This window comes from Triturus cristatus, chromosome 11 (assembly GCF_964204655.1).
Source record: "Triturus cristatus chromosome 11, aTriCri1.1, whole genome shotgun sequence".
NCBI classification, from domain to species: domain Eukaryota; kingdom Metazoa; phylum Chordata; class Amphibia; order Caudata; family Salamandridae; genus Triturus; species Triturus cristatus.
In genome coordinates this window covers 98,970,966-98,978,465 of record NC_140594.1, presented here as the reverse complement: position 1 = coordinate 98,978,465, position 7,500 = coordinate 98,970,966, and positions in this window count along the sequence as shown.

The window sequence follows — 7,500 nt, the reverse complement described above, 5'->3', positions numbered from 1 at the left end:
CGAGACTTCCAGGCGAGCTCGGCCATCTGGTCGCCCCATAGGAAAGCATTGTGCGCGACCAGATGGCCGAAGGGGCCTGCGCGACCAGATGGCCGAAGGGGCCTGCGCGACCAGATGGCCGAGGGGACGTGCGCGACCAGATGGCCGAGGGGACAGGCGCGACCAGATGGCCCAGGGGAAAGGCAAAAGGGAAGGGGGAGCTTCCCCGGGCCCTCTGGACCCCGCACCCGGGCACCCTGCCGCCGCGGCAGGACCCGGGACGGAGCCCGGGGCGGGGAGGCCGCCCTCACCGGGCCCCCCCCCCAGGGGCCCGGCCGGGGCTCCGGAACCCAGACGAGCGAGGAGAGGCTCCCCGGCCACGACGGAACCCCGTCCCGGGCCTTTGGCAGTGCCGCAGGCCGGGGGACAGGGCCCGGGGACGGAGACCCCGACCCGGGGCCCGGCCGGGCCCCTGGAACCAGCCGGGGCTCCCGGGACCGCAGGCGATGGGGAAGCCTCCCCGGGCCCTCCGGACCTCGCCCCGGGCACCCTGCCACGCGGAAGGACCCAGGACGGAGCCCGGGGCGGGGAGGCCGCCCTCCCCGGGGCCCCCAGGGGCCCGGCCGGAGCACCTGAACCCAGGCGAGCGAGGGGAGGCTCCCCGGCCACGACGGAACCCCGTCCCGGGCCTTTGGCAGTGCCGCAGGCCGGGGGACAGGGCCCGGGGACGGAGACCCCGACCCGGGGCCCGGCCGGGCCCCTGGAACCAGCCGGGGCTCCCGGGACCGCAGGCGATGGGGAAGCCTCCCCGGGCCCTCCGGACCGCGCCCCGGGCACCCTGCCACGCGGAAGGACCCAGGACGGAGCCCGGGGCGGGGAGGCCGCCCTCCCCGGGGCCCCCAGGGGCCCGGCCGGAGCACCTGAACCCAGGCGAGCGAGGGGAGGCTCCCCGGCCACGACGGAACCCCGTCCCGGGCCTTTGGCAGTGCCGCAGGCCGGGGGACAGGGCCCGGGGACGGAGACCCCGACCCGGGGCCCGGCCGGGCCCCTGGAACCAGCCGGGGCTCCCGGGACCGCAGGCGATGGGGAAGCCTCCCCGGGCCCTCCGGACCGCGCCCCGGGCACCCTGCCACGCGGAAGGACCCAGGACGGAGCCCGGGGCGGGGAGGCCGCCCTCCCCGGGGCCCCCAGGGGCCCGGCCGGAGCACCTGAACCCAGGCGAGCGAGGGGAGGCTCCCCGGCCACGACGGAACCCCGTCCCGGGCCTTTGGCAGTGCCGCAGGCCGGGGGACAGGGCCCGGGGACGGAGACCCCGACCCGGGGCCCGGCCGGGCCCCTGGAACCAGCCGGGGCTCCCGGGACCGCAGGCGATGGGGAAGCCTCCCCGGGCCCTCCGGACCGCGCCCCGGGCACCCTGCCACGCGGAAGGACCCAGGACGGAGCCCGGGGCGGGGAGGCCACCCTCCCCGGGGCCCCCAGGGGCCCGGCCGGAGCACCTGAACCCAGGCGAGCGAGGGGAGGCTCCCCGGCCACGACGGAACCCCGTCCCGGGCCTTTGGCAGTGCCGCAGGCCGGGGGACAGGGCCCGGGGACGGAGACCCCGACCTGGGGCCCGCCCGGGCCCCTGGAACCAGCCGGGGCTCCGGGGACCGCAGGCGCAAGGGAAGCCTCCCCGGGCCCTCCGGACCGCGCCCCGGGCACCCTGCCACGCGGAAGGACCCAGGACGGAGCCCGGGGCGGGGAGGCCGCCCTCCCCGGGGACCCCAGGGGCCCGGCCGGAGCTCCTGAACCCAGGCGAGCGAGGGGAGGCTCCCCGGCCACGACGGAACCCCGTCCCGGGCCTTTGGCAGTGCCGCAGGCCGGGGGACAGGGCCCGGGGACGGAGACCCCGACCCGGGGCCCGCCCGGGCCCCTGGAACCAGCCGGGGCTCCGGGGACCGCAGGCGCAAGGGAAGCCTCCCCGGGCCCTCCGGACCGCGCCCCGGGCACCCTGCCACGCGGAAGGACCCAGGACGGAGCCCGGGGCGGGGAGGCCGCCCTCCCCGGGGACCCCAGGGGCCCGGCCGGAGCTCCTGAACCCAGGCGAGCGAGGGCAGGCTCCCCGGCCACGACGGAACCCCGTCCCGGGCCTTTGGCAGTGCCGCAGGCCGGGGGACAGGGCCCGGGGACGGAGACCCCGACCCGGGGCCCGGCCGGGCCCCTGGAACCAGCCGGGGCTCCCGGGACCGCAGGCGATGGGGAAGCCTCCCCGGGCCCTCCGGACCGCGCCCCGGGCACCCTGCCACGCGGAAGGACCCAGGACGGAGCCCGGGGCGGGGAGGCCGCCCTCCCCGGGGCCCCCAGGGGCCCGGCCGGAGCACCTGAACCCAGGCGAGCGAGGGGAGGCTCCCCGGCCACGACGGAACCCCGTCCCGGGCCTTTGGCAGTGCCGCAGGCCGGGGGACAGGGCCCGGGGACGGAGACCCCGACCCGGGGCCCGCCCGGGCCCCTGGAACCAGCCGGGGCTCCGGGGACCGCAGGCGCAAGGGAAGCCTCCCCGGGCCCTCCGGACCGCGCCCCGGGCACCCTGCCACGCGGAAGGACCCAGGACGGAGCCCGGGGCGGGGAGGCCGCCCTCCCCGGGGACCCCAGGGGCCCGGCCGGAGCTCCTGAACCCAGGCGAGCGAGGGCAGGCTCCCCGGCCACGACGGAACCCCGTCCCGGGCCTTTGGCAGTGCCGCAGGCCGGGGGACAGGGCCCGGGGACGGAGACCCCGACCCGGGGCCCGCCCGGGCCCCTGGAACCAGCCGGGGCTCCGGGGACCGCAGGCGCAAGGGAAGCCTCCCCGGGCCCTCCGGACCGCGCCCCGGGCACCCTGCCACGCGGAAGGACCCAGGACGGAGCCCGGGGCGGGGAGGCCGCCCTCCCCGGGGACCCCAGGGGCCCGGCCGGAGCTCCTGAACCCAGGCGAGCGAGGGCAGGCTCCCCGGCCACGACGGAACCCCGTCCCGGGCCTTTGGCAGTGCCGCAGGCCGGGGGACAGGGCCCGGGGACGGAGGCCCCGACCCGGGGCCCGGCCGGGCCCCTGGAACCAGCCGGGGCTCCCGGGCTCGCAGGGGAAGACCCTCCGGGCACCCTGCCACACGGCAGGACCCAGTTGCCGGCTGAGGACCGAGAGGGGTCCCAGAGTACCCTGTCCCTAGTAATCCGGAGGAAGGCTACCCCCCATTCTTGAAACCCGCGCGCTCCGAGTGACGGAGGGGACCCTAGGGGCGAACGCGCCCGGCCTCCTGGAGCCCTGGCTGGGATCCGAGAGGCGAATGGACCCTCATCGGGACTTCCAGGCCTGGCCCTGCCATCTGGTCGTCCCATTGGAAAGCATTGCGCGCGACCAGATGGCCGAGGGGAAAGGCGCCACCAGATGGCCGGCAACTGAAAGGACTCCCGCCTGCCCAGCCACCCACCCACCCACCAGGGGCTCGGGGTGGGACTCTGCTTCCCGGCTGGGCCTCAGGCACGGGGAGGACCACCGGAGCTCTCGGGGCCTGGGCGCCCGGGGGGTGCGGAAAGGACTGCCCGGGACCCGTGGAGCCCGTCCCTGGGCACTTTGCCATGCCGCGGCCCGGAGGAGGGAAGCCCCGGAGGCCTGGGAAGGATGTTGCCCGGGCGTAGCCCGTCTGGTCCCCGGCAATGAACCGCACAGCCCCGGCATGGGTGTTCCGGCATACCCTGCCCCTACTAATCCGGAGGAAGGATACCCCCCTTTCTTGTAACTCGCGCGCTGCGAGTGACGGAGGGGACCCTAGGGGCGAACGCGCCCGGCCTCCTGGAGCCCTGGCTGGGATCCGGGAGGCAAATGGACCCTCATCGGGACTTCCAGGCCGGCCCGGCCATCTGGTCGCCCCCATTGGAAAGCACTGCGCGCGACCAGATGGCCGAGGGGAAAGGCGCCACCAGATGGCCGGCAACTGAAAGGACTCCCGCCTGCCCACCCACCAATGGCTCGGGGTGGGACTCTGCTTCCCGGCTGGGCCTCAGGCACGGGGAGGACCACCGGAGCTCTCGGGGCCTGCGCGCCCGGGGGGTGCGGAAAGGACTGCCCGGGACCCGTGGAGCCCGTCCCTGGGCACTTTGCCATGCCGCGGCCCGGAGGAGGGAAGCCCCGGAGGCCTGGGAAGGATGTTGCCCGGGCGTAGCCCGTCTGGTCCCCGGCAATGAACCGCACAGCCCCGGCATGGGTGTTCCGGCATACCCTGCCCCTACTAATCCGGAGGAAGGATACCCCCCTTTCTTGTAACTCGCGCGCTGCGAGTGACGGAGGGGACCCTAGGGGCGAACGCGCCCGGCCTCCTGGAGCCCTGGCTGGGATCCGGGAGGCAAATGGACCCTCATCGGGACTTCCAGGCCGGCCCGGCCATCTGGTCGCCCCCATTGGAAAGCACTGCGCGCGACCAGATGGCCGAGGGGAAAGGCGCCACCAGATGGCCGGCAACTGAAAGGACTCCCGCCTGCCCACCCACCAATGGCTCGGGGTGGGACTCTGCTTCCCGGCTGGGCCTCAGGCACGGGGAGGACCACCGGAGCTCTCGGGGCCTGGGCGCCCGGGGGGTGCGGAAAGGACTGCCCGGGACCCGTGGAGCCCGTCCCTGGGCACTTTGCCATGCCGCGGCCCGGAGGAGGGAAGCCCCGGAGGCCTGGGAAGGATGTTGCCCGGGCGTAGCCCGTCTGGTCCCCGGCAAGGAACCGCACAGCCCCGGCATGGGTGTTCCGGCATACCCTGCCCCTACTAATCCGGAGGAAGGATACCCCCCTTTCTTGTAACTCGCGCGCTGCGAGTGACGGAGGGGACCCTAGGGGCGAACGCGCCCGGCCTCCTGGAGCCCTGGCTGGGATCCGGGAGGCAAATGGACCCTCATCGGGACTTCCAGGCCGGCCCGGCCATCTGGTCGCCCCCATTGGAAAGCACTGCGCGCGACCAGATGGCCGAGGGGAAAGGCGCCACCAGATGGCCGGCAACTGAAAGGACTCCCGCCTGCCCACCCACCAATGGCTCGGGGTGGGACTCTGCTTCCCGGCTGGGCCTCAGGCACGGGGAGGACCACCGGAGCTCTCGGGGCCTGCGCGCCCGGGGGGTGCGGAAAGGACTGCCCGGGACCCGTGGAGCCCGTCCCTGGGCACTTTGCCATGCCGCGGCCCGGAGGAGGGAAGCCCCGGAGGCCTGGGAAGGATGTTGCCCGGGCGTAGCCCGTCTGGTCCCCGGCAATGAACCGCACAGCCCCGGCATGGGTGTTCCGGCATACCCTGCCCCTACTAATCCGGAGGAAGGATACCCCCCTTTCTTGTAACTCGCGCGCTGCGAGTGACGGAGGGGACCCTAGGGGCGAACGCGCCCGGCCTCCTGGAGCCCTGGCTGGGATCCGGGAGGCAAATGGACCCTCATCGGGACTTCCAGGCCGGCCCGGCCATCTGGTCGCCCCATTGGAAAGCATTGCGCGCGACCAGATGGCCGAGGGGAAAGGCGCCACCAGATGGCCGGCAACTGAAAGCAGCCATAGTGGTAGGGCTCCCTGCCTGCCCACCCACGCAGGGCTCCAGGGCTCTGCACCAGGGACCCTTGTCCCGGGCAGACGGACACTTGTCAGGCCGCAGGACGGGGACTCCCACGCCCCAGGCCCTGACCGAAACCCAGGCCCCGGGGCCGGTCGCTGCTTCTCAACCCAGCCAGGCCGGGGAGCCTCCTTCGGGCACACGGACCCTAGCAAGGCCCGGGGAGAGCCTCCCCGGGCCCCGGTGGACACCCTGTCCCCAGCTCCCGGACACTCGGCTGGCTTGCGGGACAGGGGGCTCCCGCACCCCGGGACGGAGATCCAGCACCGGGCCCAGCTTCCTGGACCCCCAGCCAGGCCGGGGAGAGCCTCCCTGGGCCCCGGTGGACACCCTGTCCCCAGCTCCCGGACCCTCGGCTGGATTGCGGGACAGGGGGCTCCCGCACCCTGGGACGGAGCTCCAGCACCGGGCCCGGGACCAGCTTCCGGACCCCCAGCCGGGCCGGGGAGAGCCTCCCCGGGCCCCGGTGCACACCCGTCCCCAGCGCCCGGACCCTCGGCTGGCTTGCGGGACAGGGGGCTCCCGCACCCTGGGACGGAGCTCCAGCACCGGGCCCGGGACCAGCTTCCGGACCCCCAGCCGGGCCGGGGAGAGCCTCCCCGGGCCCCGGTGCACACCCGTCCCCAGCGCCCGGACCCTCGGCTGGCTTGCGGGACAGGGGGCTCCCGCACCCTGGGACGGAGCTCCAGCACCGGGCCCGGGACCAGCTTCCGGACCCCCAGCCGGGCCGGGGAGAGCCTCCCCGGGCCCCGGTGCACACCCGTCCCCAGCGCCCGGACCCTCGGCTGGCTTGCGGGACAGGGGGCTCCCGCACCCTGGGACGGAGCTCCAGCACCGGGCCCGGGACCAGCTTCCGGACCCCCAGCCGGGCCGGGGAGAGCCTCCCCGGGCCCCGGTGCACACCCGTCCCCAGCGCCCGGACCCTCGGCTGGCTTGCGGGACAGGGGGCTCCCGCACCCCGGGACGGAGCTCCAGCACCGGGCCCAGCTTCCTGGACCCCCAGCCAGGCCGGGGAGAGCCTCCCCGGGCCCCGGTGGACACCCGGTCCCAGCGCCCGGACCCTCGGCTGGCTTGCGGGACAGGGGGCTCCCGCACCCCGGGAACGGAGCTCCAGCACCGGGCCCAGCTTCCTGGACCCCCAGCCAGGCCGGGGAGAGCCTCCCCGGGCCCTGGTGGAACCCTGTCCCCAGCTCCCGGACCCTCGGCTGGCCTGCGGGACAGGGGGGCTCCCGCACCCCGGGAACGGAGCTCCAGCACCGGGCCCAGCTCCCGGACCTCCAGCCAGGCCCGGGGAGAGGCTGGCTTGCGGGAAAGGGGGCTCCCGCACCCCGGGAACGGAGCCGCACCCTGGGACGGAGCTCCAGCACCGGGCCCAGCTCACGGACCTCCAGCCAGGCCCGGGGAGAGGCTGGCTTGCGGGAAAGGGGGCTCCCGCACCCCGGGAACGGAGCCGCACCCTGGGACGGAGCTCCAGCACCGGGCCCAGCTCCCGGACCTCCAGCCAGGCCCGGGGAGAGGCTGGCTTGCGGGACAGGGGGCTCCCGCACCCCGGGAACGGAGCCGCACCCTGGGACGGAGCTCCAGCACCGGGCCCAGCTCACGGACCTCCAGCCAGGCCCGGGGAGAGGCTGGCTTGCGGGAAAAGGGGGCTCCCGCACCCCGGGAACGGAGCCGCACCCTGGGACGGAGCTCCAGCACCGGGCCCAGCTCCCGGACCTCCAGCCAGGCCCGGGGAGAGGCTGGCTTGCGGGACAGGGGGCTCCCGCACCCCGGGAACGGAGCCGCACCCTGGGACGGAGCTCCAGCACCGGGACCAGCTTCCGGACCTCCAGCCAGGCCAGGGACAGCCTCCCCGGGACCCCGGTGGACCCCCTGTCCCCAGCGCCCGGACCCTCGGCGGGAACCAAGGAGGGTTAATTGGGACGGAGCCGCACC